Below are 10,473 nucleotides of genomic sequence, written 5' to 3'. Positions count from 1 at the left end.
ATGGGTATCTCTTTTTTTAGGTTAGGGAAGTTTTCTTCTATGATTTTGTTGAAGATATTTACTGGTCCTTTGAGCTGGGAGTCTTCACTCTCTTCTATACCTATTATCCTTAGGTTTGATCTTCTCATTGAGTCCTGGATTTCCTGTATGTTTTGGACCAGTAGCTTTTTCTGCTTTACATTATCTTTGACAGTTGAATCAATGATTTCTATGGAATCTTCTGCTCCCGAGATTCTCTCTTCCATCTCTTGTATTCTGTTGGTGAGGCTTGTATCTACAGCTCCTTGTCTTTTCTTTTGATTTTCTATGTCCAAGGTTGTTTCCATGTGTTCTTTCTTGATTGCTTCTATTTCCATTTTTAATTCCTTCAACTGTTTGATTGTGTTTTCCTGGAATTCTTTCAGGGATTTTTGCGATTCCTCTCTGTAGGCTTCTACTTGTTCTCTAAGGGAGTTCTTTATGTCTTTCTTGAAGTCCTCCAGCATCATGATCAAATATGATTTTGAAACTAGATCTTGCTTTTCTGGTGTGTTTGGATATTCCGTGTTTGCTTTGGTGGGAGAATTGGGCTCCGATGATGCCATGTAGTCTTGGTTTCTGTTGCTTGGGTTCCTGCGCTTGCCTCTCGCCATCAGATTATCTCCAGTGTTACTTTGTTCTGCTATTTCTGACCGTGGCTAGACTGTCCTATAAGCCTGTGTGTCAGGAATGCTGTAGACCTGTTTTCCTGTTTTCTTTCAGCCAGTTATGGGGACAGAGTGTTCTGCTTTCGGGCGTGTAGTTTTTCCTCTCTACAGGTCTTCAGCTGTTCCTGTGGGCCTGTGTCTTGAGTTCACCAGGCAGGTTTCTTGCAGGGGAAAAGTTGGTCCTACCTGTGGTTCCAAGGCTCAAGTTTGCTCGTGGGGCACTGCCTAAGTCCTCTCCGAGGCGGCAGCAACCGGGAAGATCTGCGCCGCTCTTTCCGGGAGCCTCCGTGCACCAGGGTTCCAGATGACGTTTGGTGTTTTCCTCTGGCGTCTGGATGTGCACAGAGTGCAGTCTCTTCTGGTCTCCCAGGTGTGTCTGCCTCTCTGAAGGTTCAGCTCTCCCTCCCACGGGATTTGGGTGCAGAGAACTGTTTATCCGGTCTGTTTCCTTCAGGTTCCGGCGGTGTCTCAGGCGCAGGGGTCCTGCTGCTCCCGGGCCCTCCCCTACGGGAACCCAGAGGCCTTATACAGTTGCCTCTTGGGCCAGTGATGTGGGCAGGGGTGGGCAGTGTTGGTGGTCTCCTCCGCTCTGCAGCCTCAGTAGTGCCCACCTGATCAGGCGGTGAGGTCTCTCTCCCACGGGGTTTGGGAGCAGAGAGCTGCTGCGGGCCGGGATCCTCGGGTGTGGGACTTCTGGTAAACACCTCCCTGGGGCTTTTTAACCGAGACAACAAACTCTGGGGTCAGAGAGAGACCTGGTTTCAAAAATAAAAGTGGGAGTAATAGAGAAAGACCCTGGTCTCTAGCCTCCATGTGTACATGCATGGACACGCACATACACACACACACACACACACACACACACACACACACACACCACATGCATGAACAAGCACACACAAATATACATACATGCACACATATGCACATGCACACATATATACATACATACATATACATACATACACATACACACATACATACACACATATACATATATACACATACACATGCACAATACACACACATACATCTGCACACACACATACACTCATACACACATACATACACACATAAACATACATACATGTGCACACATGCACTCATATATACATGCATACATATACACACATACACATACACACATTCATACACACATATACATATATACACATGCACAATACACACACATACATCTGCACACACACATACACACATAAACATACATACATGTGCACACATGCACACATATACACATATACACACATCTGCACACTCACATACACATATGCAGACATATACACACATGTACACACATACACGCATGCATGGACATGTACACACACTCATCCCACATGCATGGACAAGCACACACAAATATATACACATGCACACACATACACACATGGACACATACATACATAAATACATGAAGAAGCACACACACATGCACACATATACATACTCACACACACATACACACATGCATGGACAAGAGCACACGTATACATACACACACACACACACACACACACACACACACACACACCCCTACATATGGGGAGTTTAAAACATTCTTCCGTGTTCTTGGTTGTAAAAGCAAACCAAATTTATTTTAAAAATAAATTATAAGATCTCTTATTAAAACAAATGGGATATAGCTAAAGCAACATAGGACATTGTGCAGTTGTAAAATGTGTGCGTCTTAGAAAAAAGAGGTTAAAAATGAGCAAAGCCTTTAAGTCCAGAATAACACAAGCAAAATTAATAAAGATAAAAGGAAACAGAAGAGAGAACATTAACACACATTCATATACTGCCACCTAGGGAGAAAAACCCTGGGTTCTCTTCTGTAGAATAAGACAAAATGAATGTTGCCAAGTGCCTGTTTAGACAAAGCATCGATAAAGACGATTTCTGGTGTGTTCTACATGGGTAATATTATGTCATAAAGACTTTGATGCAATAGCTCGTATCGGAGTAAGTCCTAGCCATCAGCTGTTTTATTATTATTATTATTATTATTATTATTATTATTATTATTATTATTATTATTATTTACTATTATTAGTGTGTGTCTGAGGAAGAGCCATAAAGCTCCCTTTAATGGTTTTAGGGTTTTTTAATTTTTAATTTTTAGGGTGATATCCTGGTGCTTTCTTGGACTCCCCTTTTCTCTTTAGTTCTGCTAACGGTTAGTTCAGCTCCCTGTGTACATCCCTCCCATCCAAAACCCGGGGGGTGGATGGCCTGCCCTTCACAGAAGACCCTGCTGCAGATCTGTGGTCAGACAGGGCGGCCATCCTGCCCGGGCAGCCTTTACTTGTTTGTCTTTGCAGGATGGAATCCAGGTCTTCCACATTCTGTGCTCTGCCCTTGAGCCCTCCTTTACCCTCTGCCAGACTTCCTTCTTTCTGGGAGTCATTCTGATGCCTTGGTCATTCTAAGGTTCCTGGGATCCACTCTTCACTTGGTGTTTGTAAATCAACCAATGCTGTTCACTTGGTGTTTGTGCCAACGTCATCGTCTACGATTTTGGTCAGACTGGTGTCTTTATAAATCACGGACAAGGGGCTGGAGAGATAGCTCGGTGGTTAAGAGCTCTGGTTGCTCTTCCAGAGGCCCTGAGTTCAATTCCCAGCCACCACATGGTGGCTCACAACCATCTGTGATGGAATCCCTCGTTTGGTCTGTTTGAACACACCTACAGTGTACTCATATACATAAAATAAATCTTAAAAAAAATCATGAACAAATCATTTGCTGGTCACTTTCAATTTGTCATTCAATTTCAATTTCAATGTCATTTCAATTTGCTGGACATGGGGGCTCAGGAATAATGACTGTTAGCCAGGAGTCTGTATATATGTGTTATGGCAGTATAACACGCTAGAGGCCGTGACAGTGGTCAACACAGATGTTCTGGGGTCCCGGGGAAGGAAAACCCACAGAGAAATGAAAAGAAGAGTGGGGATGAGGTCCAGAGAGGGTTCCAGGACAGAAGGTCACAGGAGACTAACTCTGAAGGACAAACAGTAGTTAGCCAGGAGCAGGGATGAGAAGGATGTTTCTAAGGGGGGTGTTATAGTCACAGGGTGTTCAGGACTTAGAGCGCTGAGACTCTGCTTTTCATCTCCCTAGTGGTTGATGTGGGCCATCTTTTGCACAATCCCAGCTGTGGTGTGTCTTCAGGGACATGCTTAGCGGACTCTATTGTCCATTTATTGTCTATTTTAAACTGGATTTCTTACCGCCTTGTTCTAACTGGTCTTTACACATCCACTAAAACAAAGCTCACTTTGTTTTAGTTTTACATTAATTTATTTAGTGTGTGTGTGTGTGTGTGTGCGAGCACCTTGCACACATGCTACCTTGTTTGTGTTTGGAGGAGTCAGAGGGCAATCCGTGGAAACTGGTTCTCTCTGCCTTGTAGTTCCCAGGGGATTAGACTCAGGGAATCCTCCTTGGCAGCAATCACCTATGCTCCCTAAGCCATCTCACTGGCCCTCTTTATATATTCTATGTTCACAACTTTTATGATTTGTTCAGAGATTCCATGTGATTTCAAAATGTCTTCCCAGTCTACGGATTTCCTCTTACTTGGCTGATGGTTTCCTTGTAAGTTTTGTCTCTCAAGACAGTTTTGGAAGTCCAGTTTTGTTTTATTGCATTTTGGTGCCACGTGTAAGAAACCATTGCTTAGCGTTAGATCTCAAAGACTTATTCTTATGATAACTTTATAGTTTTTTCCCTTATCTTCAGGTCCACAATTGATTTTGAGTTGTTTTATATGTATAATATATATATATCCATATATGTGTGTGCTAATGTCCAACTACCATATGCCACGTGCTAAAAAATTATCTTTTCTCATTGAATTTATCTGTCACCACTGTTAAGAACCCATTTCCTGGGATAAGAGTTTATTTCTGCATATTCTGTCCCATTCTGTCATCTTGTATGTCTAGCGTATGCGCATACAATACCTGGAGCTCACTGACCAGGGTGGTTTTAAACTCACAGAGATCCACCTGTCTCTGCCTCCGAAGGGCTACAGTTAAAGGCGTACACGACCATGCCCAGCCAACATCTACTGGTTTTACACCATTGTTGTTACTCAAAGAGCTGGAAACTGACCTCAGTCCTTGCATGAGTCAAACTAAGGATGTCTTTGCAAGAGAATCTTCTCAGACAAAGCACTGGGCAGAGAAGAGAGGGGAGCCTAAGCAAGATTTACTAAGACCAGTGTTCAGAGGGTAGCATGTTTTGCAGGAAGGACCAGAGGCAGAAGACCTGGGAACAGAACAAGGAATCAGTCACGTGGAGTCTTTGTCCATTGGCTTTTATTGGGGTAGGCACAAAAACTGCTTTCTTCCCAGGATGATGGGATCCATTGACTCAAAATACTTTACTACACCCCCTTGCTGTTGGCTCTTAACTTTAGGCTAATTAAAGGCTGTTCTGTGTGGCCAACTCAGTATGGGTGTTTGAGATAGGAGATAGCTTAACCAAATTTATTACCCGGAATGTTTACCTTTTAGCTTTTGTTTGTTTGGGGACAGGAAGGAACAAAGGACCCGAGTCTGCCGCGGTTGGTTTACCTATCGGCTTGGGGGACAGTTTGAAGCTCCCAAGCTTGCTGTTTCAGTTCATTTCAAACTCAGCAGTGACAAGTTTGAGATTAACTTGTGGAAATATGGACACTGGAAGGGATTTTTGTTGGTAGTGGTGAAGGTGGTTGTTGTGCTGGTGGTAGCGGGTGTGTGTGTGTGTGTGTGTGTGTGTGTGTGTGTACATATGTACAAGCCTTCAGTTGATGGCTGGTATCTTCTATCTGAGTATTTATTTTTATTGGAAACAGGGTCTCATTATGTATCCCTGGCTGGCCTGGAATTGGCCATGTCGACAGTCTCTTCTGGAATTCACAGAGATCTGTCTGTCTCTGCCTCCCCAGAGTGGGATTTAAGGCTTGTGCCCCCTTAGGTTTTGAGACAGGATCTCTCACTGAGCCCAGAATACACCAGCTTGGCCAGAGCAGCTGGCCAGCATCTCCTGTCTTCATCGGTGTGGCCTGGAGATGCAGGTGTCACTGCCACACCCAGCTGTTGTGTGGGCACTGGGGCTCTAAACTCAGGTTCTTAAGCTTTCGTGGCAAACACCACTCAGAGAGCCATCTCCCCAGACCCTCGGTTGCTCTTCTGAGAACCTCCCCCATCTCTGAATCTCACTCACTTCTTCTTGCCTACCCTTGGTGTTTGCTGCCCTGAGCTTTAGGTGTAATGTCTGGGCAGCTCCATCTAGTCATAAAATACTAGTGTTAATCAAGACTGGACCAGAACTACCATGACACTTGTTCTGGAATCCAACCGAGGCCAGTTACTGAGTGTTGGGCTGAAGAATCCAGTCAACAAACATCCCACCACCAGGCACACCCAAGGCCTCCTGCTGAGGTTGCATGTGCGGCCACTGCCATGTGTGTTGTCTATAGAGAAGACGTCGCCGTTCCACGCACGTCACAGCTCTTTGCATCTGTCCTCTGCTCCGGCTTTATTTTTATTTCCAGCATTTGTCACTGCATTTGTCACCATTAGCAATGACACATCTGGTCACTCATCTTCCTGTTTTGCTTCAAGGCTTGCGCTTCTTGAAAGCAGGAGGTTTCAGGTTTTCTGCTGGGTTCCCAGTGTTTAGAGTAGTTCTCAGCTCACAGGACTGGATCAGTATCCTCTCTCTCTCTCTCTCTCTCTCTCTCTCTCTCTCTGGTATAATCAGATATATATTTTTCATATAATATATTCTGATTATAGTTATATATACATAAAACTGACATCTAAAATAAAATAATATACAATAAAAACACACCAGAATAGGACCAAACAAACAATATATATGTATATTATTATATAATCAGTGTATATATATATATATATATAGAGAGAGAGAGAGAGAGAGAGAGAGAATGAAATAAATGAGTGCCCAACCAACTTAATAATCATAAAAATAACAAATGTTATTGGCATATCTTTTTCTTTTTAAAAAAAAAAGATTTACTTATTTTATGCATATGAGTACACTGTAGCTATCTTCAGACACTCCAGAAGAGGGCATCAGATCCCATTACAGATGGTTGTGAGTCGTCATGTGGTTGCTGGGAATTGAACTCAGGACCTCTGGAAGAGCAGTCAGTGCTCTTAACCGCTGAGCCATCTCTTTAGCCTGACATAACTTTTTCTTAAGAAAAGACTTTCTCTGCTTCAGTGAACCTCATAGACTTTTGAAAATGCAGACAAATGATACTGAATGCTCTAGGCTGGTATTTCCAGGAAATAATTTTACAGTCTCTAGCCTGGGGCTTAAAACTCTTGTAAAATCTGGAGGGTTTTTTTTTTTTTTGTTTTGTTTTGTTTTGTTTTGTTTTTTGTTTTTTTTTTTTTTTTGTCTCTGGGCTTTGGTCGTTTCCCCATTCTTTGTAAGTTCCCCCAAATGCAGTAAACAATGAATCTACGATTACATCAGAATGGTTTTAAGCGTTTTGGAATCCAAGGTTGTAAATCTAAGCTCAAGGAAAAAAAAAACCAATTTAAAATAATCACTTTTATTTTCAAGGCAGGTCTTAGATTAGAACTCCAAAATTTACATTGTTTAAACATCATTTATAATTTGCAAGTCGTTCTTCCTCAAGGAAGAACAACCACCTCGTGTGGGTCTGACCTCTGTACTGCTAGCTGGGCTCACACCATTCTCCGTGAAGGTGGTGGGGTGAGGCTCTCCGGCTCTTTTCCCAGATGTAGATTTAGGAGTCCTGTTTGTTACAATTTACTTTTTGTTGAAAGAATACTTTTTTTCCGTATAATGTATTCTGATTACAGTTTCCCCATCCCCCATCTCCTCCCAGATCGAAGTTTCCCACACGCCCATCCAGCCAAAGCCACACCCTTATTCTCTCTCTCTCTCTCTCTCTCTCTCTCTCTCTCTCTCTCTCTAACAGACATCTAAAATAAAATAATACACAACAGAAACACACCAGGATAGGACGAAACAACCAATCAAAGAAAACAACATAAACAAACACAACAAAGAAACAAATCGAACCAACCAAAAGGAAAAAAGCACAAGAAGCGCCCAGAGACACGGAGGCGCGCACCTTCGGACATCCCTTGAAAACACAAAACCGGAGCCCGTGGGACACGAGCAAAGACCCATAGGGCGAAACCAAAAATTCCCAGACAAAGGATTGTGAGACCAAAATCTGGAAAATTACCACAGAATTCATTTTGTGTGGCCAGCTACGGCTGGGCCTGCCCTCAAGTGTGGTTTGTATACACAGTCAGACTCCATTGGAGATGATTAAATTTTCCGTCGTAAGCGGCTGTGAGTTGGAGTTCGCTTCTGGGTTAAAGATGGGGACTTGCTTCCATTTCCCCTTCTCAGTTCTGGGGCCTCATCTGTCTTAGGCCTGTGGAGGCCCTGTGCGTGCTGCCATAGCTTCTTCGAGTTCATGGGTCCTGTTTACTCAGAAGGCACTGTTTCCATGGTATTGTCCGTCCCCAGGGGCTGTTATGATCTCTCCACCTCCTCTTCTGCTGAGTTCCCTGTGCCCTGAGGGCAGAGATTTGGTGGCGACATCCCATTTAGGACTGAGTGCTCCAAGTTTCCTTCACAATAGACACTAATTTTAGAAGAACTGGCCTTCCCTAGCTTCTGGCCATTCTAAACCCCTTTTTAACAGATTTATTTATTTTATCAAACATTTATATCTATCTTTTACGCATATATGTAGCTCTCTATGTTTTTATCTATTTATATTTATCTGTCTGTCTGTCTATCTTCATCTACGTCTTTATCTATCTGTCACCTGTCTGTGCACTATATGCATGCACTACCTATAAGAGGCCAGAAGGGGGCTTCGGGTTCTCTGGCACTAGAGTTACAGGTGATTGTGAGCTGGCATGAGGATTCTGGGTAAAAGCAGCAGTGCTCTTAACTGCTGACCCATCTCTCCTCCTCAGATTGTGCTACTCTTAGGACTCTTGTCACCCTCTTGGACTTCATCTTTGTGACTTCCAGCTTTAGTATAAAGCTCATCTGCACAGAGCCCATGGCTGCTCTGATGGCTTGGCCTGATGATGTGAGTTCAATCACTAGAAGCCACATGGTGGAAGGAGAAAACTGGGCCCCACAAGTTATTCTCTCTCTCTCTCTCTCTCTCTCTCTCTCTCTCTCTCTCTCTCTCTCTCTCTCTCACACACACACACACACACACACACACACACACAAATAAATGTAGTGAAAAACTTTAGATCTATAATTTGAAGGGGGGAAAGAGAAATTCATGTGTAGTGAAAGCTTAGTCCTCCGTGCAGCCATTTTGACTTTGGGGTGGGGACACAGCCTTATGCAAATCAGGCTGACATTAAACTTTCTAGGTAGCTGGGGTTAGCCTTGAACCTTTTCTTTCAACCTTCCACATGCTAGGGCTACAAGTGTGTCCCACACCCACATTATGAACCCAGACTTATACAGCTCTAGCAAATTGGGCTCCACTCCTAGCCCCTGGGATCTGAGGTTTGGTTTGAGAATCTTATACCCTCTCTAACAGGATTACTTCTGCTATTCGTCACAGGATTAAAGTTCACGGAGAAGCTTTATAAATCGTTGCGTTTTCTCTGGTTCTTAAAGAACGTCCAAAGTGAAAATGCCGAGAGATTTTTTTTTTTTTTTTTTTTGGTTCTTTTTTTCGGAGCTGGGGACCGAACCCAGGGCCTTGCGCTTCTTAGGCAAGCGCTCTACCACTGAGCTAAATCCCCAACCCCTGAGAGATGTTTTAACACCAAATAAAGAGCGTCGCCCTCCCAACAGAACACAGGCATTAAGTGAGAAGGAGAAAGGAGAAGACATTCTATGCAGAGATGACTCAGGGAAGAAGGCTTTCCTGTGCTTGTGTGAGGACCCAACTTTAGATTCCCCAGCATCCACATAAGGACCCTGGCCTTGGCGTTGTGCCCCTGTAACCTGAGCAGGCAGGGGCAGAGACAGAAAGATTCCTGGGGTTTGCTCCAGATTGAGTGAGAGATCTCATCTCTGGGAGTAAGATGGAAATGTGGATAAGGCAGGACATCCAGTGCCCTCCTTTCTCTGAGAGCTTACAGGAGTGCGCACCCATAGGCGCATGTTTTCGAGTATCTCTCCCCGCCCCTCTTCACACACACACACACACACACACACACACACACACACACTACCAACAGAGTGGAACTTATTAAACAGCTATATTTTAAGCCTATATTTCAGAGAACGCTGTGTCTGAGTTGTAACCATGATTGCCTGCTCATCATGAATTAACCCTAGGCGTTTGGTTGGAGAAGACTTAAATGTCACTGTCCCCTTCTTTCTCATTTCTTTCTTTCCTCTTTTTTTAACATTGGATGCGGTTTGCCCTGGGATCCCTAAAGGAGAATGAAAGTGCTGAAACGGAACCCAAGCAAAGCAGAGGTTTCAACTGTCAGGAAAGCGAGTTGACAGTAGGCTCTTGCCACAGAAGCTGCAATCTCCAGGGACAGGAGGCAGCCCAGGAAATCTGAGCCAATGGAGCCCTAAGGAGTGAAGGGCTGTCAGGAGAAGGGTAGGGAAACATTGTGACACCTATTAGGAAGGCGCAGACATTTTTACTCCCAGGCCTGTACAGCAAGGGAGTTTTGAGAGAGAGCCTAAGCAAGTCAAGGTAGGCTATAAATTTGGAAGGGTTAAGTGAGACCCCCAAAAATTTAAAAATTAAAAAATAAAAAAA

This window comes from Rattus norvegicus, chromosome 13 (genome assembly GCF_036323735.1).
Source record: "Rattus norvegicus strain BN/NHsdMcwi chromosome 13, GRCr8, whole genome shotgun sequence".
In the NCBI taxonomy this organism is placed as follows: domain Eukaryota; kingdom Metazoa; phylum Chordata; class Mammalia; order Rodentia; family Muridae; genus Rattus; species Rattus norvegicus.
This window is presented reverse-complemented; position numbering follows the sequence as displayed.